The sequence below is a fragment of the Siphateles boraxobius genome, unplaced genomic scaffold (genome assembly GCF_051911475.1).
Source record: "Siphateles boraxobius isolate OS27281-9 unplaced genomic scaffold, OSU_SipBor_1 17, whole genome shotgun sequence".
NCBI lineage: Eukaryota > Metazoa > Chordata > Actinopteri > Cypriniformes > Leuciscidae > Siphateles > Siphateles boraxobius.
Window position 1 is genome coordinate 5655230 of NW_027508777.1, and position 27073 is coordinate 5682302.

Below are 27073 nucleotides of genomic sequence, written 5' to 3' on the forward strand. Positions count from 1 at the left end.
GTCACAGAGTTTCTTTTTGCAACACTTTAAGACAGGGAGTTTATAGGCTTGCCAGTGGCTTCAGCTTAAGGCTGCTAATGGTTTGGCCATTCCTTATTTGGGTTATCTAGAATTGGATGTTTTCTTGTGTGGTAGGGTCATACCTGGTTGCGGCATTCTTGTAGTAAAAGATCCTCCCGGGGGTGTTAGCGTCCCGGGGGTCCTTGGGATGAACATCATTAGCAAATGCTATGAACTTTTGTTTTTTCTACATGGACCTGCTTTGTTTGAGTTACCAACCATGTTTCAGGCACCTGGTCAGGTGTTCCAAGCCTTACAACAGTGTTATCAGGCAGGTGTGGAACCCCTCCCTGAGGTGAAGAGTGTTGTTAAACTAAGTCAGGGTAGGGTTCAGCGTATTCCAGGGGGTGTGACCAAGTTTGTCAGGGTGACCTGTGCAGATCACTTGTCTGGTAGTACTGCTTTATTTGAGCCTCTCGACTCTGGCCTGCCGGGTGGCTTGTTGGCATCTCCCTCTTTAGTGCGGGTGTTCAGGGGTACAGTTTATGTTCCTATGGTAAATGTTGGTACTACTGATGTTCTTCTCTACGCTCGCACCCAATTAGGTTATTTGCGCGGGGTGGATGTGGTCAGTTTGCCTGAGGGCGTAGCTGAGTTGAGGGCTATTGAAGTTGCGGGTTCATCTCCCAGCCCAGTTCGTAGCCAAATAGATGCCCTTGATTTATCTAATCTTAGCAGAGAGGAGACCCAACAGGTAAGGGCATTGTTGGTTGAGCACCAGACGGTGTTTTCAGCTCATGAGGGAGATTTGGGCTGCACTAGTCTTATGTCCCATGAAATCCCCCTGTTAGACAACGTTCCGGTTCGGCAACGCTATAGACGGTTGCCACCATCTGAGGAGGGGTGTGACGGTTATTATATAACCGTGAGACCGACGGTTATAGTTGAACACCGTCATTAGAACTCTATAACCGCCAAAACCGTGTTATTAAAATATTTTTTACAAACATTTTTATCATAGAGAATGCTTAAATACTAATATCAGCTTACGAGGGAAACGGAGGCGGAGTTAGTGGTGGTGCTTCTGCTACTGCTGGAGATGATTCGGGAGAAATCTCTGGCCCTTTACCGATCAGAGCGCGCGCTGACATGGAGTAAAGCCTTGTTTATACTCGACGCGTCCGTTTCTTTTGCTGTCTATGGTCCGTACGAGCGCGAAGGTGCGCGCGGCAAAAATGACGCGTTGGGTGCGCAAAACCGGCAAGATCCCATTTCGCATTGCTGTGTGCACAGCTTTTTATAGTAACAGCAGGCGCGGCGCCCTATCCGAGGATGAACGACTTCAAGCTGAATCTGCCCGAGCATGTTGGCTATGTCTCACCGCACCGGCACCCAGTTTGCGCGTCTAAATTGCAGTTCATTGTAAAAAAAAATTTGTTAAGGTTTTGTTTACTGTGTGTGATTTATTTAAAACAAAGAACGTTCATTGTAAAGTTTTTTTTTTGTTAAGGATTTGTTTACTGTGTGTGATTAATTTAATGGAAAGCACATTCACTTCTTGTCGTCTTGCTGTTCATTTTAAATAAACGTAGAGCAAGTAGATCAGTGTCTGCTCCTTTATTCAAACTAAGTTGTCCTATAATAACAGACAAACGTCGCAACAACCCCCCCCCCTCACCCCCACCAGAGAACGGTTGTTACGAACCGTCACATTTGACTCACGTCATAACCGTCATCACCAATTCTGAAACCGGCACACCCCTGCATCTGAGTACGAGGTCGTTAAAGCCCATATCAATCAACTGCTGGAGACGCAGGTTATTCGGGAGAGCTGCAGTCCCTATGCATCCCCCATTGTGTTGGTGCGGAAAAAGGATTGTAGCCTTTGCCTCTACGAGTTTTTTTATTTAATTGACGGTAGTCCACGCACAGATGCTTTTCCGTTCCCACGCATTGAAGAATCGTTGGATGCCCTTTCTGGGGCCCATTGGTTCTCTACACTCGACTTAGTCAGCGGTTACAATCAAGTTCCGGTGGCAGAGAAGGATAAAGCCAAAACAGCCTTCTGTACTCCTTTTGGATTATTCGAGTTTAACCGTATGCCTTTCGGCCTCTGCAACGCCCCAAGTACTTTCCAGTGCCTCATGCAACGCTTGTTTGGAGAACAGCATTGTCAATCTCTCTTACTTTATCTCGATGACGTTGTGGTTTTCTCTTCTTCCATTCCACAGCACCTGGAAAGATTAGAGGGGGTGTTAAGCCGACTGGGACAGGAATGACTTAAAGCCAAGCTGGAGAAGTGCACCTTCCTTAAGCAGGAGGCTGGAAATTTGGGACATGTGATCTCCAGCGCTGGCGTCTCTACGGACCTGGGGAAAATCGAGGCAGTGGCCCAGTGGCGACGTCCAAGCCAGGTGTCGGAGCTGCGTTCGTTCCTAGGCTTCACCAGCTATTATCGGCTCTTCGTGGAGGACTTTGCGAAGATAGCTGCACTCCTTCATAAGTTAGTGGCAGAGTTGGCTGGTACGAGGGCTCGGAAAGGGACCGGACAAGGACTGGCAGGGGCCTGGACCGAGGCCTGTGAGCAGAGCTTTGAGGGATTGAAAGCTAAACTTACCTCCACCCCAGTATTGGCTTATGCCAATTTCACACTACCCTTCATCCTGGAAGTAGACGCTAGCCATAGTGGCTTGGGAGCAGTTTTGTCGCAAGAACAGGACGGTAAAGTCCGGCCAATAGCCTACGTAAGTCGTGGTCTTCGTCCCCCTGAACGTAACATGCTTAATTACAGTTCAATGAAATTAGAGTTTTTGGCCCCTGAAATGGGCAGTTACCGAGAAGTTCCGCAAGTATCTCTTGGGGCAAAAGTGTATTATCTACACCGATAATAACCCCTTGAGTCATCTTGCCTTGGGCAAGTTTGGGGCAACGGAGCAGCGATGGGTGGCCCAATTGGCCTGTTTCGACTATGAAATTCGAAACTGGTCGGGCAGAGCAAATAGGAACGCGGATGCATTATCCCGACAGTATTCACCAGAGAATATCACCACCTCTGTTCCGGAACTGCTCCAACAGACCGGAGTGGTACCATCATCTCAGGTAACCCAAACGCCCATCTTCGCTTTACCCCATCACTCTGCCTCTGATATATGTTCTCTCCAGTGGTCAGACCCGGTTATTCAAGCGATTTGGACCCTTCGGAAACAGAAGATGTACCCTGGTTTAATGATGCGTCAAGCACTATCCTCCCAGGCATTGGCGTTATTACGGCACTGGGATCGTCTGGTGGAGATGGATGGGGTATTACACCGTCGCACTCTTCAACATAATGGTGGTGAGGAGGTGTTTCAAGTAGTTCTACCAGCAGTGTTGAAGCAAGATGTACTTACCCAGTTACACCATGATCATGGGCAACAGGGGGTGGAACGGACAATGGAGCTGGTCCGTCAACGCTGCTTTTGGCCGGGAATGGCAGTGGAAGTAAAGCGCTGGTGCCAAGAGTGCGAGAGGTGTCAAGTGGCGAAACATACGAATCCCGCTGCCCCTAGCTTCATGGGACATCTTTTGGCTTCACGGCCTAATGAGATTTTGGCCATGGACTTTACAGTATTGGAGCCCTCACATAAAGGCCTAGAAAATGTGCTTGTCATGACAGACATTTTTAGTAAGTTTACAGTGGCCATACCTACCCGGGACCAGAGGGCCTCTACGGTGGCCCAGGTTCTCGTGACAGATTGGTTTTACAAGTTCGGGGTGCCTAGTCGTCTCCACTCCGACCAGGGTCGTAGTTTCGAGGGCAACCTAATTCAGCAGCTTTGCCGGTTGTATGGAGTTACACGGTCACGGACCACACCGTACCACCCCGCTGGCAACGGTCAATGTGAGCATTTCAATAGGACAATGCATAACTTGCTGCGCACCCTACCTGCCTCAAGAAAAAGAGACTGGGCCTCCTGCCTTCCGCAGCTAGTCTTTTTCAATACTACTCCACATCAGTCGACTGGGGAGTCTCCACACTTTTTTGATGTTTGGTCAAGATCCCCAACTACCGGTAGACTTCTTGTTGGGCAGAGTACGGGAGTCGGGACTGGTACGGTACATGACTGCATTCAGGAACATGAGACCCGACTGCAGGTCGCATTTGAGGGGGCTAGAGAGAGACTGGCAAGTGCTGCCGCACGCCTATCACGATAAGAGGGTAAAGGAAGTGCCTCTATTTGAGGGTCAGCGCGTTTACCTGCGTAATGGTAGGGTAAGGGGCCAAAACAAAATTCAAGATCGGTGGAGCTCTGTGGATTATCAGGTGCTGAAGGTACCCAAAGGTAAGGGATTCGTGTATATGATCGCACCGGTGAACGACCTTGGGAAAGTACGACATGTACATCGGACAATGCTGAAAGCACAACTACAGCCAGAGCCCCAGAACACTCCTCAGGATCGACCATCCGCAACACTGGAGCCATCCCAGGAGGATGTTAATGAGGAGGATTTGTGGCTGGTATACCTGCAAGTTCGGATGATCCCAGTTCAAGTGCTGGCCCTGTGAGAGACGCTCGCAATCTGTCGACAGTAACAGAGGTCGCAAGGTTGCCTCCGGTTACGCTAGATGCTCAGGAGGCAAGGCCGTTGACCCCTCCTACTGCCCCAATTGACCATCCAGGCCCAACCTTGCCTGAGGAGACCCGACCACCCTTACGACGGACGGCTCGCTTGACTGCTGGACAACATCCTAATTTGTACCATCTTCCTCAGACTGTACAGGGGGGCGCTGGTGGGACTGTTTGCTCTTCCAGGGCTGCGTCTCAGGTCGTTCTGGCTTTGTATAGGCCCTGGCGTTAGACAGGTTAAACGTAGTTTAGCCATTAATTCCATCTCTACTTTTCCTGTTTGAAACGACTTATCGTCGGGGCGCCGATAAAAGAAGGGGGGGGGGGGGGGGTGGAATGTAGTAGGAGGGGATTTCCCGTCTCCTGTTTGTGTCACGACCCTTATATGGGATGGGTTGGATGAGGTAAATGGGGGCGGTGTATTTAAGCGCGTAGACGGGAAGCCCTAGAACATAGGCTGCGTCATACCCGCCCCTCGTCCGGTTCTCAGGATCACTATAGTCAAGGTAGGTGACGGAAGTTGTGCACGGCTCGTGTGGTTTTTAAATGCTTAGAGTATGTGTTTTATTTCTGAAGTGATTGTTGTAGCTGTTTCGACGGCGTGCCCTCGGAGTGGCGTCAAGCGCTCACCTGAAAGCTTAAGGTACGTTGGCTATCGCAATATGTTGTGGCGTGCTTTCTACAGTCTTAGTCGAGTCTAATGGGGATTATTGTGTGTTTCATCAGAACACCCGCGAATGTATCCTGATAACGCGATGTGCGTGTAATTCTTGTGTGGTATGTATGATTTAGGGAAAGTTTTGTATTTTTTCTTTTTTTGGAACAGATCATTGCCTGATTGTTTTGTTTTATTTTGCAGTCTGCGTACCACGTGGTGGTCAACTCAGGTCGTGCTGCTGTTTTCATGATTTGCTTATACCTGTTTTGTGTGATGGAATATTGTTTTCCTTAAGTTTAACTTTAGTAGCCTTTTCTGGTTTTGGTTGGTTTTATTTTTTTTCTTGGTTTGGGTTAGTTTATTTCAACATCAAGGTTGGTTGACTAGTGTGATTGGGCCGTTGGCTGCACGGTGTAAACCTATCACAGTGTGTATTTTCCGTCTAACCACCGCCTGCCTTTGTATTTAGGGACCGCAACGCGGACGAGATAGGCGGATTATTTGCGCGCCAACTAATTCCGTCAACCATCTTATATTTGTGTTTAAATGGATGTTGTGGTGACTGTAATAGTACTGTTCCCACTAATTTTTCTTTGTTTCTTTTTGGTTCAAGTCAAGGCTGAGTGCGCCGAGGGGGAGGCTAGACACTTGGGTGAACATTTGTCGTGAGTGTGGAGCACCAGGGTGGAACACGTCTTCCCATTTTTGTTTGCTGTGCACACTTAAGTGGTTGAGGGTGTTGTGGAAATTTTAATAGTCATTGATCCCAAACAGGTATCATAAGAGAAAGAACCTATTCAATGTATAAAAGTATATGTGTGTACGTGCTTGTGCGTGACTTTTCAGGAACATATGGGACAGGACCTCTGACCTTAGGGACGGTCAGTTTTGGCCAGTTTATTTCAGTACCAGTTTGTGTCTTTAAGTAGAAACTGAACAGCAGTAAGGACCTTATCTGAGTGGGTGAAAGGTACAGCGGGTGAGGAGGAACCTTGAAAACAGTATAAAGGCTGTCTCATATCTTCCTGTTGTGTGTCACTCTCTTGCACAGCGTAACTTCTGTGTACTAGACTGAACCTATTCTTGCAAGAATAAATACTTTTCTTTTTATTAATTTGAATCTGAGTGTCTCTTACACAGTGATGATGTTTAACAGAATTTTTGCCACAACAATTTGGTGTCAGAGTGGGGTTCCTTGGAAGTGCCTTCTGGACCTGAGAGCGGACGGTGTTTGGCCACCTGGACTGAGCAGTTCCAGCTCTACCTCGTAAGCTTGAGAGAGAGGGGCCGGCCGCTATCGGGTCCGGTAGGGGCTCCACTGGAATCAAAAGAAAGCGAACCCGTGGCAACCAACATATCTCTGGTAAGAGACGTCTAAAATATTTTCTTTTGGGGAAAAGTATTTTGTTTCGGGTATGAAATGTGAGTGAACCATATTGGCTGAGGGCTGTTTCTGTGGTACGTAATCTGAGATTAATTGAGATCTACATATAGATCAAGAGGTTTCAAACAGATACGAGAGAAAATTATCTGAGATTAATTGAGGTCTGTAACAAATCAAGAGATTTCAAACAGATAGGCAACCTGAAAATTAGTTGTTCCACGACGGAGCAAATTGTTTTTAGGCACTGAGGCTAATTAGGGGGAACCAGAACAGTTTTTGGTAAACCTTAATTAGGAGGGCACTAATAGTGCAACCCGACCGATTTGGGTTAAAAGGAAAAATCGGGTCTGTTGGGGACGCCTAACAGATCAGGAAAACGCGCGTTGAAGAGAAATCCTCAGAGAACAGAGAAGCAGCCAATATGGGGAAGTCTCAAGGTAAGCATGCAAAATTTTATACACCGGTTTTTCTATCAAATGAGAAAATTATGGGGGGAAAATTTATGTTTTAGATATTGAAAAAAACTGAGAAAATACCATGATTTCCCCAGGGAGGGAACACTGAGCACAACTAGACTGAAAGTAGTGCGAGAATCAGTTGAACAGGGCAGTGAGAAACAAAAAAGGTTGTTATGGCTGTGTTCAACATGTGTAAGCAATGTGGACAAACAATGGATTGTTGTCTTAAAGGGGCAGCTAAAAAGAACTGTCGAGAGAAATAGGATATTACTTCTTCATCCAGTAAATGGATGCATGACATTAGATGTCTAGAGAACTTAAATTTATATGATACGGATTGAAGTTGCAAGCAGCAATAAGGCTGTCTGTGTGAAATAGGGGATTGTTATCAAAACAAGGGAAAGATTGGAAATTCAAGTGTCACTATGACGGGTGAGAGACTTGATGGAAGAAGGAAGTGAAAAAAAAAAAAAAAAAAACAAGAAGGTTGGTGTGTGAGATATGTTTGTGTGGGGATTGTGTAAACAATCATGTACTGGTTAGATAATGAAGGAAATGGGATGTAGAGAAAAGAAAGAATTAGCATGTAGAACAGAGGATGCAGAAGGAACTGGCATGAAGGGAAAGATGTAAGGAATATAGTAGAAAACTATATGTGATGAAAATAAAATGTCTGACAGAATTTATGGAAGTCAAATTAACTGTTTAAATGGTATGAAAAATGAGTTTCAGAATAAAAATAAGGCATTGAGTATGATTAACGGGGACTAATGTGATATAAAGATAAGGAATGCAAAATGGGGAAAATTCTATATTTTAATGGTAAAATAATGATTGAAATTAGGTTTAGTTTTAGTTTGATAACCATTGTGTTTTGAACCTAGGGTCCAGCTATGCTGGGGGTACAGCAACAGGGTTTGATTATTCAGCCCGGTTCCCGGATGTTAGATATGTACTTGTTCTGTAATTAGGGTTGTTGATGATAATACCAAATTAGTAAAAGGTAAAGACAACTTTGACCAAAAATTCTGGAAATCAATAATGTATAATGTTGGATATTTGTTGATATTAAGTAATTGAAGCAAAAGATATTGTCTGTTTTATAAATGAAATTATGGGTCGGGATAATTTCCCTGGACAAGTATGACTAAAGTTAAACGAAAACTTTGTGAAAACAACTTAGAATATTTTGAGCATTTCGATGCAGCTTATTAAAATTAATGTGCGGCCAATGATAATGATGAAGATTATGATTTGGCTATTGTGATTAAATCCGCCACTGGTGGACTGTAAAAGAATACAGAGAACTGCTTAATCAGTGGCTCTGTTTACATTCCTGAATGGGACACACACTGCTTCAAGGGTGTGCAGTAAGTTGGAGCCGTTTGCAAGCTCACAGTGATCAAACTATAGTCAAGGACAGGTGTCTGATGCTGTAGTTGAGGCTGACACATGAACCCACTAGATGACAGAGAGTGTCTTGATTGTGGTCAGCAGGACCATTTAACACGTAACTGTAAATGCCCACCGAGGTGGTGTAAAAAAAAAAAAAAAAATGTGATAGTGACACATTTCTGATAATAATGTAGGTTTGAAAGTAGATCAGTGTTTAAATGACGACATTAACATTTTGTCTGAGAAATAAGAGATAAAAAAAAAACAAGGTCAAGAGATTGAAGTCTTAAAGTGAATCCTTTTAAAGAAAAGATCTATAATAGTAATTTTTAAAAGTGAATTGATGAATACAGGTTGATGTAAAATTAATGACTCCAACAAATGTGAGTTGCAAAATATATCAAAGTAACTAACAGGATGATTGTGCTGTAATTAAACATTTAAAAAAAAAAAGATTTTAGAGTATATAGAGAGACTAATCTCACAGATGATTTACAATAACTGCAAAAGTATCACAAGCAGAGAGTGCTTGCCTCGTCAAAATTAAATCCTAATTGGAGATTGATAAACTCCAAGAGAAAACTTAAGTCAAATATTAAACTATGGTAATTGAGATTGAGAAATGTGAAACGTTATTGAGAACTAGAATAATTATTTTTATGTAAGAACAAATAAGCAGAAGTAGTAGGCTACTGAATTAACGGTTGCTAAAATGTAAAATGTGTAGAAAGGCATCTGATTAAACAAACAGCTTGAAAAGTTGACCATGAAAGAGCTAGAAGCTGATGTTTTGCTTTCAAAAGATGAGTCTGCTATTGGCTGTAATGAAACAGTTCGCTTATCTAAATCTGATGTGTGCTGTGGCTGAAACAGCCAGTGCGACAGAGACTCAATCTGAGTGGAAATTTGTAATGTCTAGATTCCCTGACGTGGGCAAAAGACAACTGTAAAACTATGTTTATTTGAAAACACATGTAATTTCTGGCAAAGATGCCTTAAGCTGGGATAGAGTTAAAAGATGGTAGATAAAAGTTTGATGTTAGAAGTATATGAGAGAGCAGTGTACCAGTCCGAATGTCTCAGAGTCTCTCTCTCATTCAATGTCAGCTAAAAGCTGACATCTGTGATAATAAGTAAAGCACAGTGTTTCAGTTGAGAATCATAGACACAGAGATGTTTAAAGAAACAATTGGCGTTCAGAGGGCTATTTGTAAATGTTTTAAATGTAAAACTGAATGACTTTAAAGAAGTCTTTAAAATAATAATACAGACCTTAAACGATAGAGGTGACTTTTGATTAGCGTATTTTAGGACCAGTAACAACTTTGTCTCATTTTAGTCTCCACCATTCAGGACCGATGGCTCCGGCTACAGATGAAGTACACTGAATGTACGGTTGTGATCTAAATTCACTGAGTATAGTCTAAGTAGCTAGGTTGCTGCTTTTAAGATAGTTGGATTTAAGTGATTAAATACTGTTGTTATTAACCTGTCTCCCTGTGAACACTATTAGGCAATCGGAATGGCTCTGGTGACTCTTGAACGTGCCTTTCCTAAGCTCCAGAAAACAGCTGAGTTCTGTTGAAGAAAACTGATTGTATTGGGAATGAGCGGTCACCAGTGTGTACGTGTGTACGAGTGGCTACTCAATGACGGGATGATCTTCCTGGCCAGGGGACAGCCCAACGCAGGGGGTCACGAACATTGGGCAACTCCGGATGGAGGTGTTATTTGTGAGAAAGGTATGAGAGTTGAGCGCTGATTACTGGAGGCCACCGGGGTCAGCAGAGCATTGAGAGGTGAGATGGGCTGTGAGGTGAAAATTAATGTTACGGCAGTCTGACCCAGAAATGTGAGTTCCTCTATACCACTCACCAGAAACCGCATTGATTGTATGGCTTGTTTTTCATTGTGACAAGTGTCTGCAACTATGCCAGGGGACGACACCCTGAAAAGAGGAAAATTAGAGATAAAGAGATAACGGGAGTGGGCTTTCAGGAGCCAGCTGATTCCATGAGGTGATTGCCATTATTTGCTGCGGAGACAGTAACAAAACTTAATTATATGAGGGACATGATGTTGGTTGCCATATGGGCAAGTAAAATGTATAGAAGAGTTAATGTTGAGCTAATATGTTTATAACATAGTTTTAACTCGTGAAGGTCGTTGGACATGGTGGTGGCTAAAGATGAAGACAGACTTTTGTAGATTTGAGAAGAGTCTGGATAACAAAGGTGAATGGTAAAAGGTTTATGTAATAAATTTAATATTACATTTTGTCTAAATTACAGTCTTAGGAGGCTGTTGAAAAGATTATTTGTTTATAGTGAGAGAGACTGCTTGAGTGGAGGAAAGGATGGTAACTGTGTCTGTCTTTTTGTTATCGGCCTGCTAAAGAACAAAATAGTGATAATGAACCAAAACAACCCAGCTGACTTTTCTAAGATGAAATGAATAATGAACAGACATGCTTTGTAACTGGTTAAAAGACCATGTAAAATTAGGTAAAAGCTACAGTAAAATGTGAAGTTTAAAATCTTACTTAAAATTTAAATCTTTTTAGAGATGATATAATGAAAAGCGAACATTGAAAATGAACAGTTAAAATATGTGTCTAATATGAGTCTGTGTGATGGTGACTGCACTCTATGTCTTGTACGTGTAAGTTTGGGGTACGAATAGTGTGTATATTGTGTCATTAACCTCTGGAATGAGGGTTTTATCATTACAGATGGGTTAAGGCAAATGACAAGTTTTAAGGAAGCTAATAGTTTTGAGTCAATCTGATGACAAGATGATGCTGAAAATGGGACGAGCTTTAAATGGATTAGTTATCCAGCTCTGTCTGGTACTGGTAATTATGAATCAATCTATGGATTAAAAGCATTTATTTAAATTGGATTTGTGAAGTGGTAGATCGTCGTCCATAATGGGTTGTGATAAACTAAAATGTTATAGATTTGAAGGCAACAACAAAAGTGACATATTGGCTAAGTCAATATCAAATTATCCAGAGAGTCCTTCACATTTATGAATATTGTGAACAAAAGGGGGAAAATGTTGTTTGACTGACATTGACCAAGTCTGTACAGCACGACCTGACCAGACAGAAACAATTGATGACTTTGAAAATGTTTGTAGATGACTGGCATAAGAGACCAAACAACAGGCCTGAAAAGCAGGATACACTGTAAGACTGAGGGTCGTTGCCCTCCAAATACTCTGATAAGAAGATGTGTTTGTGGCTTTAAGTAATATTTTTGTTTCAGAGGCAGAGAAAGATGTCTAGAGGAATTTGGCTTTGGGACAACGTTTGGGTTAGTGTTGATGGCAAACTTTATCCAAACACCATTATGTTAGATTGATGCACGAGATGATTCATGCATCAAAAGGGGGGATGGTAACAATTTGGATAACAATTGACAAAATTTGGTTTATTAAGAGACGGTATATGTTGGGAGGACAAGGGGCTTAATAGGGTAAAAGCCTGGCAAGAAGCCATTCTTCTCCCTAACAAAATTGCTGTCTGTAAGTGTGCCGCACACGCTGATAACAAAATTGCAAAATTGCCGTGGCAGCACAGCAGACAAAAGAAACTCCGTGTACTTTATTATCTGAAAATAACCTCGACATTTGTTCTTCTTTACAGAGCATGCAGACTTTTGATGCAGGGCAGAATGTGCCCAATAAAATAATGGTTATGGATGAATTTGACTAACTATCCTGGCCTAGATTGTTATTGTGGCAGAAAGAAACAAGGCCACACCTGCGCAGCGCATAACTTGAGATTTTCCTTTTGCAGAATGTCAGGAAGGATTGCAGAAAACAGAACTAATTCTGTTCCAAATGTATAAATATTGTGTTGTGGACATGAGCAAAGTGGGTTGAGTGTTTTTCAGGGTAAAAGGACCCCGAGTGCTATTAAGTGAGGAAGAAATTATTTAGTTATAAGATGATTTGTAAAATGAGAAGAAACAGAGTTGAATTGGACAAGTGTTGAGAATAAACTTGAAATTCTTTATGCATATCATCAGCAAGGTGAACAAATGGTGAAAATTCCACAGGTCACACCAATAGGCACGAGCGGCAAGACAAGCGGTCACTAACAAAATACTTAAGGTCTTCATTCACAGGTCAAAGCAGGAGATGGTTCACTCCAGTAGGGGTACATTGTGGTCTAAGGGGCAAATCTGGTAATGATCAGAAAATGGTTGGAGAGTGGGACACCTGGGTCGAAGCCTCTCACCTTAGACTACACCGACAGGGCTCAACAATCAAATATGAGGACAACGTGAGGGGTCAAAGGCTCGTGCTAGTAACAGCCTCCCTCACCAGCGATGAAAGACCATGGCTACGGCACGCAAAGTGTCACCCTGGTGAGACGGAATGTCCATGGGGCAAACGAGATGACCAACACACCTGGAGGACGATGCACCAACTAATGGTTTGAGTTTAGCAAAATAATCTGTTTTTGTGATGATTTTGATGATTTAATTTGATTGAATCAAAATAGGGCTTAGATCAAATTATTTGATTGGTTAAGGATTCATTAGAAAATATTTCAGGTAAATTATAGGGATTATTATTGAAGAAACTTGATTAGGCTGTCCATTAAGGGCAAGAAAGGCCGATCATGGGAGAATATGCTAAAAGATGGTCCGTATTTGAAATATTAGAGTTAATTTTGAACAACTACATTGGTTAAAAGAATTGATAAAAAAATATATAACCTTTTCAGGATAGATTTTTATTAAATATGGTGTTAAAAGTTAAGAAAATATGGTTAGGAAAATGGAGGCGATGTATGGAAATGGGCGTGGACTGATGGTAAATGGATAAGATTGGTTAATCTTTGGGGGATTGGGGGTACTGTACTACCAATTTCAGCGATAGGATTATCAATATTGTTATGTTTACCATGCATTATAATGTGTTTCCAGCTCAGTACAGAGACTGGTTAAAGCTGGGAGTCTGTTCAATTGGATGAACAAAATATGATGATACAAGCAGTTGGAGCTACTGTGACATGTGTTAAATTGTATGGTTTCCTTTTCTTTTTCTTTCTTTCTATGAATGTTTTTGATATGAACAGAAGGTTAAAAGCTGTGGTTATCCCCTATGTGATGACGTACAAGGAGAGGGGTCGAAATGAGGGATTTTATTATACTTTTATTTCTTCGTATTTCTTAGCCTGTTGAAATGCCATGTGGGTTTCAAGATGTGTGATGATAACCAGGGTGTTAAATTGATGTGTTTCCTACTTAAACTATACACTATTTCTTGTTTATACTGAGGTGACTGAGGGTCGACCTAGGTCGGGAGTGCAATAACAGTGCTTATTCATTCAGCCCGGCCGCAGATAAAGTCTTTACTTGCTTGCTAATACTTAAGGGACTATCCCCACAAAAACAGCCTAAGCTTTTTACTTTTCCAAATGTTATTTCACAAATGTTTAAGAGAGTGGTCAGTTATGTGAAAACCAGAGATGAAGAGTATAAGTGTGATGAAATGACTTAAAATTTGTTCTATTATTTTTATTATTATGATTGGGTAATCTGAATGATAAAAAGGGGGGAATTGTTGTGGAAATTTTAATAGTCATTGATCCCAAACAGGTATCATAAGAGAAAGAACCTATTCAATGTATAAAAGTATATGTGTGTACGTGCTTGTGCGTGACTTTTCAGGAACATATGGGACAGGACCTCTGACCTTAGGGACGGTCAGTTTTGGCCAGTTTATTTCAGTACCAGTTTGTGTCTTTAAGTAGAAACTGAACAGCAGTAAGGACCTTATCTGAGTGGGTGAAAGGTACAGCGGGTGAGGAGGAACCTTGAAAACAGTATAAAGGCTGTCTCATATCTTCCTGTTGTGTGTCACTCTCTTGCACAGCGTAACTTCTGTGTACTAGACTGAACCTATTCTTGCAAGAATAAATACTTTTCTTTTTATTAATTTGAATCTGAGTGTCTCTTACGCAGTGATGATGTTTAACAGAATTTTTGCCACAACAAGGGCACATTTGTTTTTTTTGCTAGGCTGCCACCCCAAAGGTAACGTACGCCTTGTAATGGTTGTTATTTTTGGTAATTAATTATTTTCTTTGTTTGCTTTTGTGGGAACCGTATATTTCTTTCTTTATGAATTTGATGTGATTTTGTGCTTGGATCCAGTGTGTCAGGAGGAATGCCTTGTTCTTAACATGATGCTAATTTTACTGTTTAAATAAACGTGCCATTATTTATATTGGGCTTAACGATGCCAGTCGAATGGATTTCTTAACCAAATAAACTCACTAATTTGTTCATTGTATAAAGCGACTCTGTCTTTTCACTGCACCACCGAACCTGAGTTCCTTTCTTTACTTCATGGGGTGAAACTCCCGAGGTGGCGTAGTCAGTATTCGTTGAATCAAAATATATTGAACGTTTTGGCCAGGTTACATTTCTATGAGATAACAACTCTGCCATAAGGGCGGCGCCAGCCGATTTTGCCGGGGCTTGCCCCGAATGTTTTGAGTCAAGCCCCGAATGTAATGACTGAGCAAATATGAAACTGGACAATAGCCTATGTAAACGTCCAAAATCATAAGTTGCTTTATTTCATTGCGCTTTGGCTTAAAATAGACCTTAAAAATAATCTAGCCTATAGAATACATTTCTTTGCTGTCAATAGCCTATGGGCTACTCCGTTTCTTCCTCTCTGTTGAATATGCAGCAGCAGCAGAAGGTAGGGGAGGAGCTAGCACAGTCAACCGCAAGAGTGGTAGTTAAAGGGGGGTCAAAATGCTATTTCATGCATAGTGAGTTTTTTTACACTGTTAAAGAGTTGGATTCCCATGCTAAACATGGACAAAGTTTCAAAAATTAAGTTGTACGTTTGATGGAGTATTTCTGTGCCACAAATACTCCTTCCGGTTTGTCACAAGTTTCGGAAACATTTTTTCGAGTATGGGCGTGTGTGACGCTAGATGCGCCGGAATGTCCTTATACGGGTCCTAAGGGCACTTCTCCCGGAAGGGTGCGCGCGCACCTGTAGCCTAGAGCCAGAGAGTGAAGGCAGTATACCCATCAAAGCGCTGTGCTCGGCTTTTGCAGATCGTCTACTCTAATGCATAGGTTCTCAAAGTGCGGCCCAATGGCGGCCCGCGGAAGCATTTCTGGCGGCCTGCGATAACATCTGTAAAACTGTACTTACATTGCTTTGAAAAAATGAATCTATCCATTTAGTGGTGTTTAGCGGCCGAAAACAGCACCACAAATCCCATTGCAATTTAAAAGGGTATGTTGACCAAGTAATCAATATTCAGTGTGACTTAATGACAAGCTTATTAATAGCCGCGTTTCCATTACCTTTCAAATTTTTCGCTGGCGCTAACACTTGCATTTTCCTATCAACAGTGGAGACAACTTAAAATACTCTATCATTTCTGGTCATACAGAACATAATAATGCATGATTCGTAACTACTTTTATTTGTGTAAACTCATAATAACAAGAAAACATTGTGCTTTTGTAAAATAAAATAAAACTATCAGTAGCCTACGCGCTTTCGTGAACTGGAGCGCGAGAACTGAAACAAAATATAGCCTATGTAGGCTAAAGCTTGAAATGTCCACTTTTAAACAAATTTGAATCGAAAGCTAATACCTTCTGATTATGTAATCCGTATGAAAGGTGCATTTCTCTCTAAAAGCGCATCTGCTTAAAGGGTCACTCCACCCATTTGCATTAAGATTTCCATTGTTAGAAATCCAGTCATACTATTGAATGGTCGTGCAACACTCTTTCATTTTCCCCTGAGACGAGAGAAATCCTCTATTTACCTTTTTCACTTCCTCCTACAATGACGCAAAAATCGTCATTTTACGTCATTGTAGGAGGAAGTGTAAAAGGGGGGGATTTCTGTGAAGACTACAAGCACTAGTTTACTTTTTTGCGCAGCAGTTGGTGTTGCCAGTTCAAATTAAAATGTTGGTGTTCAACTTTGCGTTTTAAAAAAACAACAACCGTTAATTTTTCGTTTTTCAGTTACGGGTTAAAAAAGATAGATAATAGCGCAAACATTTGCGAAAATCTGCAATAATGGAAACGCGACTGACAGGCAATGATAGATATGAATGATGATGACTTGTTTGGTAAGCTTCAATTTTAAAAGTTTCTGTTAAAAAAAAAACTCGACAGGTTTTGCCTCGGTTATGAATTAAAATGTGTTTATTGCAATAAATGTAAACTGTAGAGATGCAATCTGGTCATTACAATTATTTCAAATGGGATTTTATTTTCAGGTTTTTTTCTTTTTCTCCCCGCCCCTTTGGCGGCCCTCAGTTCAATGTTGGGTTACTAAATTGGCCCTCACCTATGAAAACTTTGAGAACCCCTGGTCTAATGCTTAAGGATGGAGCAGTCTCGATAAAGGTTCACGGTCTTGCGTTGGAACCGCAAGCGGTGAGTGAAACTGCTTCTATTATGCCGCTCGGAATGTTCCATTCGGCGACGAGACTGACAAGCACGACAGATAACACACGAATGTTAGGACTAAAAATAATTATATTGTTTTTTTCTAAAAAAAATCTTGTAAATGTTTTTTTTTTATAATTTTTTTTTTATAAATATATCTTGAAGCAGCGGGATCTGCGGACGTCTCGTTCAAGCCATAAAAAATAAAATATATTCATTAATAGACGGGGACCATTCATTGGTCTGGTTATAGGCAGACTAGTAAAATAGCCTAAAAAGCATTTTTTATTATGATCTGAGAAACAGACATCTCACCAAAAGACATAAGATCCCGTATTATTACTGAAGTAGATAGTCCATCTTACAAACTACACCACAACCATTGTGCATTAGCCTGCTACATATTGCCTATAAACGAGGAACAAAGACGTGTCAATTCCTCCAACAACACAATGATAAAAACAATACATACAAAATAGCAATAAAATATGAAGCATACATCTGTAGATGGGCTGCACAATATATCATAATTATCGAAATATCGCAAATGTATTTCGCAATATGAACATCGCAACGGCTTGCAATAACTGGGGTCATGAGCAAACGACGAAGAGAAATTCACTCACTGCTCTTGGCTGAATAACTTTTGTAGCTTTAATAAGAATCAGTATAGGCCTATATTAACAGTGAAAACTAATGTGTGTTTATTTTATTTTATTTTTTTACATTTGATTGTTCAGTTTCTGTTGTTAAATAACCCGAATGTAGGATAACCTAAACCCCGTGGTTTGATGTTAAAATAGCACTACTTATAAAACACTGATGTTCACTTTATAGAAGTTGTGTTGTAGTGATGTTTTCTTGTCAGAAAAATAATGTGAAACACGTACATGCGTAGTATAATTTTAAATATAGTTTAATGATAACATATTGCATTTTTCTTCAATATCGTGCAGCCCCAATCTGTAGCCTAGCATATTGATGTGTAACAAAAAAATTCACTGTACAGTAGGCTACTCACCATTGAAGGAGGCTATTCTCCGAGTTATAGTCCTTTATAAATATAATAATGTTTCAAAGTTTCGTTTTGTGTAATAAAGCATATTAATTTTCTGACAGGCAGAGGGTGAACCAAGACGCGCTTTAAAAACAAGTTTCAAGTTACTTTTCACCGTGACTCTCCGCTCAATATCCGCTCTTTGCCAGTTTCACATTTATGTTTAAATAATAGGCTATTGTTATTTCATTTCATTTATGTTGATTATGAATAGTGAACAGCATGAGTAAGAGCTACATCGGATGCGGAATATGACGGGAGACATGAAGTGGGTCAGACATGATTTCGAGCACTTCATTAAGTTTTGTTTTGTCTAAAGACCTTTTTTAAAGTGAATTTCGTTTTGTATAATTTGTATCTTAATTCGAATCAATATTTAATCAACGAATGGACTGGATTTAATAAATAAGAAGCAAACCAAGAACATCGGGTTTGGATTAAATTGAGTAACAAACGAACCATGTTTCCGAGGTGCATGTCTCAATTACAGTAAGCCTCTAGGAAGTTATGATATTTGTGGCTTTAAAGCAATATGCTGTATTGTATAAAGTGGTATAAATTAGGAGTGCTGAAATGCAGAAACATCCACATCAGCTTTTTAACTATTTTGTTATGGCTTGAACGAGACGTTCGCAGATCCCGCTGCTTCAAGATATATATAGCCTATAAAAAAAAATAAAAAATTTTTTTTTTATGAGTCCAAGTTTGACTGAAACAATTCAATTCAAGATTTTATTTTAGAAAAATACAAAAAAAACATTTAAAAGAAAACCTAATAAAATATGTAGCATTAGCCATTATGGAAATACAGGCATCACACAACTCTTTATTATTTACAGTCCATAAAAATAGGGCATGTATTATACGATTATAATACGAGAATATATTTACAGTTTCCTGTGTATTTTTACTGAGGCATTGTATTGTGTTGTGTTTCAGAGTTAACGGAAAATTCCGTAAAATTACTGAATAAAGTCTTGGCAAAAAAATGACCATTACATTTCCATCTTTAGCCCCCCTTTTCCACAATGGTCTCCTAAAATTAACGCCAGAAATTCTGATTCTGATTCTACAGAAAATAAATAATTAAGTGTTACAAAAAAAAACAACGTCATTATATTATATGACATCAGAATGAACAAGGTAGTACAAAATATATTATTCACTGTTAACAATATCAATGTCTATTTGAAGGCAATGGCAGCGTGATAATAAATAATTTATATGTGAAATATATTACAGTCTTGTAATGATGGCCAAGAGCAGCGGTGGTCCTCGCTTGGGCTGGGGTCATTCTTTTTTTAATAGTTCAATTGTTTTAGGAAGGCTCTACCTGTGTATCCTGTGAACTGCTAAAATAGTCTTATCTTAAAAAGCGAAATGGACTATATCGTGAAGCATATACCTTGGCCCATCTAAATCATTATAATCAGCAATAAAGGGACCCACAGCAGCCACTGTACACGGACTTAAAACAGTTACTGCTGTCATTTCCTTAAAAAGTAGCCTACAGCCTGCTACTCAATGTTGTCAGCTATCGGGGTAGTTGTCACATGCCAGTCCTGTCTTGTGTTGCACATGGGTGTTTGTTATGTTATGCCATGTGCTGTTTTGATTGTTGATCCCTCCCCCTCGTTATCTGATTAGTGTTTTAGTTGTTCCACCTGTCCCCTCTTGATTTTTTCCCTTTTTAAGTCTCCTCTTGTTTGTTGTGTTTGTTTTGCGTATTCAGTTTTTGTTCTGCGTATTCGGTTTTTGTTCATGTTTCTTCGATTATGTTTTTTCCCCCTTGTGGGTTTTTGCTTTGTGTTTTGTTTTCTTTTGTTAAATAAATCCTTATGCTGCATTTGAGTTCTCTCTCCCCTTTTGTATCGTGACAGAATGAACCGACCACTTTGGAGGACTCAGCAGTATGGGTATCACACTGAGACAGAGATGGAGGTCGACGATTGCATGGATGACGATCTTTTGGACTGCCCGGACTATACCATCGCAACTTTTGGATCTACTCAATTTTCCAGGATCTGGGATGACGGAATGACTCCGGCCTCCAACGGACCCGGTAGAATGAACATTTTTCAGGCTCTCGCTTTTATGGCCAGTCAAAGGGAGGAGTCGGAGCGTTTGGCCAAGGTTTCGGGGAACCGTGGAGGTCGCAGGAGGGAAGGTGCCAGAGGTGAGCTCCAGAACCACTCTCCGCTTCGGCCACTCCTCGATCATCCACCGACGATCTCATCCAGCACCAAATCGGCACGTCGCCATCAGAGACGGCAGAGTAGGGGAAAGATCTCCAACCTCCCTGAGTGCCCGGAAGCCGGTCCTCAGCAGCCCGCCATTCTCCTGGAGGCCAATCCAGAGACCGTCCACGTCCCGTCTGCCCAGCGAGAGACTGTCCACGTCCCGTCTGCCCAGCGAGAGACTGTCCACGTCCCGTCTGCCCAGCGAGAGACTGTCCACGTCCCGTCTGCCCAGCGAGAGACTGTCCACGTCCCGTCTGCCCAGCGAGAGACTGTCCACGTCCTGTCCACGTCCCGTCTGCCCAGCGAGAGACTGTCCACGTCCCGTCTGCCCAGCGAGAGACTGTCCACGTCCTGTCTGCCCAGCGAGAGACTGTCCACGTCCCGTCTGCCCAGCGAGAGACTGTCCACATCCCGTCTGCCCAGCGAGAGACTGTCCACGTCCCGTCTGCCCAGCGAGAGACTGTCCACGTCCCGTCTGCCCAGCGAGAGACTCTCCACGTCCCGTCTGCCCAGCGAGAGACTGTCCACGTCCCGTCTGCCCAGCGAGAGACTGTCCACGTCCCGTCTGCCTTCCTGAGCCAGGACTATCTGGAGCGGCTGGCTCGGATATTGGAGAAGCCGGTGTCCGGTGTTTCGGAGCTGAACCTAGTGTCTGTTCCTGAGCCTATGCCTGTTCCTGAGCCGGGGGCAGAGCCGGTGCCTGTTCCTGAGCCGGAGGCAGAGCCGGTGCCTGTTCCTGAGCCGGAGGCAGAGCCGGTGCCTGTTCCTGAGCCGGAGGCAGAGCCGGTGCCTGTTCCTGAGCCGGAGGCAGAGCCGGTGCCTGTTCCTGAGCCGGAGGCAGAGCCGGTGCCTGTTCCTGAGCCGGAGGCAGAGCCGGTGCCTGTTCCTGAGCCGGAGGCAGAGCCGGTGCCTGTTCCTGGGCTGGAGCTCATGTCGGTTCCGGACCCAGTTTTTGTGTCTGTGTTTGTGTCTGTCTTTGTGACTGTTTTTGTTCTAGTGTCTGTTCCCGAGCCGGTGTCTGTTCCCGAGCCAGTGTCTGTTCCCGAGCCGGTGTCTGTTCCTGAAAGATCTGCTCCGCCCTGGCCGCCCGAGGGGTCTGCTCCGCCCTGGCCGCCCGAGGGCTCTTCGCCGCCCTGGCCGCCCGAGGGCTCTTCGCCGCCCTGGCCGCCCGAGGGCTCTTCGCCGCCCTGGCCGCCCGAGGGCTCTTCGCCGCCCTGGCCGCCCGAGGGCTCTTCGCCGCCCTGGCCGCCCGAGGGCTCTTCGCCGCCCTGGCCGCCCGAGGGCTCTTCGCCGCCCTGGCCGCCCGAGGGCTCTTCGCCGCCCTGGCCGCCCTATGGACTCTGTGTTTCTCCCTCACCGCCCTATGGACTCTGTGTTTCTCCCTCACCGCCCTATGGACTCTGTCTTTCTCCCTCACCGCCCTATGGACTCTGTGTTTCTCCCTCACCGCCCTATGGACTCTGTGTTTCTCCCTCACCGCCCTATGGACTCTCTGTTTCGCCCTGGCCGCCCGATGTTCCTGTCCCGCCCTGGTCTGTCCCTCCCGTCCCGCCCTGGTCTGTTCCTCCCGTCCCGCCCCGGTCTATCCCTTCAGTCCCTCCTATCAGTCCCTTCCGTTCCACCCTGATGTTTCCTTCCTGCCCCGCCCTAGCCTGATGGAGCGTCTGGCAGCCGCTCCGTAGGGAGGGGGTTATGTCACATGCCTGTCCTGTCTTGTGTTGCACATGGGTGTTTGTTATGTTGTGCCATGTGCTGTTTTGATTGTTGATCCCTCCCCCTCGTTATCTGATTAGTGTTTTAGTTGTTCCACCTGTCCCCTCTTGATTTGTTCCCTTTTTAAGTCTCCTCTTGTTTGCAGTCTTTGTCGGTTCATTGTCAGATGTTTCCTGGTTTGGTCTGCGTGTTTCTAGTCAGTGTTTGTTTTGCGTATTCAGTTTTTGTTCATGTTTCTTCGATTCTGTTTTTTCCCCCTTGTGGGTTTTTGCTTTGTGTTTTGTTTTCTTTTGTTAAATAAATCCTTATGCTGCATTTGAGTTCTCTCTCCCCTTTTGTATCGTGACAGTAGTCTTCCGAAATTTAAAAGACATACACCAACAGACCAATACAAAAGAAACAAAGCGGAGATAAAAATACGGTCGGACCTTGGAGTCGAACCCCTGTCACTAAGAGCAAAACGACACTGCTCTCCATGCACGCAGACCAATGCCCTACTGAAGATATCAAATTGCTTGGTAATCTAATGTATTTACAGACATGACTGTAAAGAGAATCTACAATCATACTGTATCCCAGCAAACAAATTTAGGTTCTGGGAACGTTAGTTTTTGGTTCCCAGAACGTTCCTAGAACTTTCCCTTAACGTTAGGGGAACGTTCCCGGAACGTTTTCCTTACGTTATAAAAATGGAACCTAAAAATAACCTACATGGAACGTTCCTATAACGTTCTTGTTTGGTTCCCAAAAAAATAACCTCATGGGACCATTCGGGAACGTTAGGGGAACGTTCTGTGTTTGCTGGGATATACCCACATATGATAAAGGAAAAAGGGGGATAGGCATGCACGTGCCCAATGAAGAAAATATGACACGATAACAGTCCAAACACCAGTCCTAACAACATTAGAAAAACAGAAGCCTTAAGAGGATCGCCATTCAGATCGACAGTCTACTACATATGTCTTTCCATCTACTTCATTAGATGGGCTGAACTTTGAAGAAAAGGGTGGGGCTGATTATAATATTATACAAAACGCCGCTTTTTACGCCGTCTTTATCAGACAGAAGCGCCGCAAATGGTGGCGCATTATGGATGGCCTGCGGCGTCAGAAACGGCGTCATTGGCTGGATATAAAAAACGCAGATAATTACGGCGTTTTTGCTTTGTAAACGCCGTAATTTGCGGCGTTTGTAACACAGGGCGCCGTACTTTGCGGCGTCTTTTTGTCTTAAACGCCGTAAAAAGCGGCGTTTTGAGACTGAAACGCGTTTGGTTAGTGGCGAAATTTGACCCTTTTGGTGTTCCAAAGTTGTTCAGACGAGCAGACGTTCTCCACACGCACGTTAACACGTCTTTAAGCTTCGTTAGGAAAGAAATGAGACAAAGCGAGCACCATACATATGTCTGTGTGTTGTTAACTATCGGCGTGTAAGCACAGCAAGTAAACAACATGATAACGTATAGTTAATGCATCTATGGAGCATGCGATGTATGGTGTGTGTGTGTTTAAATACATTTGTTTAGCTGGCCACTGTAGGTGTCTGTTTGTTTATTGTAAAACCAAATCATGTCCTCATAAACCACGAGTAAACACACACAAATGTTGTAAAACTCGGGCATGACATGGTGTTCTAAAAACACTGCGCTCAAGTTCAAATCATTTCTACTTTTAAAAAACTCTCGAGACCTTTCGGGATCAAAAATGTATGGCTGAATCTGATTGTTAGCCATGGTTTGTTTTGGGATGTCACAGCTTCCAGATGCTCTCAACGGAAAAGCTTCGCGCAATCGTGATTATTTAGCTCCGCCCACACCCGCTCGTTTTTTCCCCGGAAAGACTCGGTACATCCTATCTTTCTTTTATAAATATAATAAAGCTAAAGACTTTTTGGAGATATGAAGGATGCAATACTACTCTATAGGTAGCCTACTCAAGATTAACATGAGATTGACTGAAACTGAGTGTTTCACCCCCCTTTAACAACTGAGACAGTCAGCGAGCAGGAAATAAAAAAATAAAGAAAATGAAGCAAACGAGACTTTGGAGATTTTTCGGAAAGAAGTCAGTGGGCAAGAATTCAGTTTTTGTATCCTTAAAGTCTGAAGATGGATCATCATCTGGCTGGCTTTCAGTGGCGCCTCCAGAAATTGTTCATGGGGTGGCCAGATGGGGCCACTTAAAATCTTGGGGTGGCACACCAAAACTATAAACCATAATTTCAGAATTTTATTCTACTGTTGTAGTAAACCGGCCTGCAGAAGCTATCAGAAAGACTAAAGGAAACTCCTACTGATATACTTTGGTTTATTGTGTTATATTTAATGTTACTATAATGATATTAGTAGGGCCCTACTAATATATATTGTATTATATATAATGATATATATTATATAGATGTATATAACCATATAATTTGCCTCGCCCGCGGCAAATTTCCAGATACTTACATAATTGTGATGAATTTAATCCTTTTTAAGTTATTATTTTGCAATGTAAGATTACAGTTAACACCTTTAAATATTACATAAATGTATTATGAATTTTTAATAAACTTAATGAGTGTATAAATCAGCAGCAAAAAGTAATTCTTGAAAAAATCTGCATAGTAATTATATAAAATCTAAATATGTTAATAAAAACAAATTACTATTAGTTCTCTGGCTTTCACTGTAGGCCTATTTGTTTAACTAGCTAGTTATTACCATAACGTTATACGTTAGCACTTGTACTGGCATTTTCTAGTACAAAATCTCCTCCGGATAAAAACACAGGAGAAGAAGAAGCTGAAACAAGTGATGGATTGCTCACTCACTCAAATATAAAATAACGTGATCATCATCAAACATTAAACAGTGTGTAAATCAGAAACCCGGTTAATATTATCAAAGGGGGACCACCTGTCCCGCATTTTGTGAAGCTGTGAAGAATGTGAAGCTTTGTTGTCCCACAAGTCATAAGCAGTGTGCCGCATTTTAATTTTGTCTGCATCATTTTATTTAATCGTCCTTTAAATTACAATTCTAATGTTGCCTTTCTTTATGAAACTTACCAACATTCAAGTGTTGATAAAAAAGAATGCATGAAGCTAATGAAATGTCTTTAAAATTAAAGTACAGTTAAAGGTATTTTTTAATAAAAAATATCTACATTTTAACATAATAGTATACTGCAAGTGCAAAAATAACATATACTTGTTAAGGTTCACTATTTAAGTTTGTTCACTTAAAGACAACTTGCAAGTATACTTGCAGTATAAACTACTAAACTAGTAGTTTACTGTGAGTACACTTCAGTGTGTACTTTCATAAACTAAAAAAATACTACTTGTATTAAAATAGTAAACTACTACTAGTATACTTATAATGTAAGTTCACTTGTAGTACAAATGCATTGGAAATGAGAAACCTAGTTGTGTACTTAAAGTTTACTACCCTTACACTTATAATACATTTAAACAAATAATACTTCTTTATAAAATGAACTTAAAGTATACTTCTTTTTCGTAAGGGTAGCTATGAAACATAAGTTTTATCCCACCAATGCACTGAATACTTTCCTTGTTTATCAGGTGTTGTTTTCTCTAAGGATAACCAATAAGCATTAACATAACATGTAAGTGTGACTTGTTATGTGTTATTAGTTTGTAGTAAATATACACTTTGATTTGATTAAATGGTTTTGTTGAGGGTTTTAAAGATGAGCTGCAGACTGGGGAGGAGCCAGCAGCAGCAGCTGTGCCAGGATCAGTCATGGAAACTGGTAACAATTAATCAGTAATTTTACTTTGGAGAAAGTTAAAAGTGAAACATTGTTTATCCCAATGCTCCTAATTAAAAGTTTTTGACAGATGTAGATTGAGAATTATATACAGTTCGATGCCATGGTGTGTCAATGAACGTAGACTAAAGTCATTCATGTATTGCTTTAACTTAGGATCTCATACATCATACATCATCCTTTATACATCATCCTTTAACTTAGGATCTCATACATCATCCTTTAACTTAGGATCTCACACATAATTTTTTTCATACATCATTTTGACTATTTATGTCAAAAAATAAAAATTATTTATATTAAAGGGCCCTTATAATGGCATTTAAAAATGTTCCTAATATTGTTTTGGGAGTCCCCAACAACAGTTTTACATGCATGCATGCATGCAAAAAAAAAACTTTTGTTGTCTTCTAATATGCATTTATTTTTACCTGATTTGCTCAGCGACTCCCTTATGAATCGTTCAAAGATAAATGTTTCCAAACCCCTCCTTTGCGTGACACTAATCTGCGGTGATTGGTCAATTTGATTTATGTTAGACCATAGCCCAAAGTTTAGTGGTAAACACCCAATCGGTAATGGTTTGCATTAGTTTAACGCATACACATATTGATAAAGCACTGCAGTATTACACCAAGGCTATTGATAATATTGTTCCATTTATGACAACTCCAATATCAACGACAAACATTTCACATATTTCAAAACAAGGGATGAGAGAGAAAGACAACAGCAAGTGGTAAAAGAGAAAGACAACAGCAGGTGGTTAGAAAGACAACAGCAAGTGATGAAAGAGTAATATATAGAAGGACATACCAGATAGACAGCAAGAGGTGAATAGTGTATGTTGACTCTGTGTGTGTGTTAAGAGAGAGAGAGTGTGTATGTGTGTGTGCATAATGTTAAAGATGTATTTTGACTGAAGGTAATTGTTACTGTAATTAAAAAAAACCTCTTTGAGTGATCCCTGTATTTACATAAAATGGTCTGGGCTAAGCCCCGGATGTCCTTCAATGCTGGAAATGCCCCAAAACTTAATCACCTGCATTTATCAATCTTATGCACTTTATGTATCCATTCATGGCACTCATTTAGTAGTTGTGATATTTTTGTACATAAAATTCCTGAAAATCCAATTTACATAATATTTATTTATTTGATCACCCATGACTGTTATTTTACAGTTAAGGTGAAATTCATTATCTGGCGCCCTGAGGTAAAGGTGGTCCTCTGACATTTCCACAGGGTTTAGAATGACAATAACTGGGTTAAACACAGTGTGAATGGCCCTAAACAGTAAAATAAACTTGAACATCAAAA

General features: G+C 41.6%; 1 pseudogene; it reads left to right on the forward strand.

Annotated features, from left to right (window-relative positions):
* Positions 1-280: 280 nt before the first annotated feature.
* On the forward strand, positions 281-4546 carry LOC143740188 (uncharacterized; annotated as a pseudogene).
* Positions 4547-27073: the final 22527 nt, after the last annotated feature.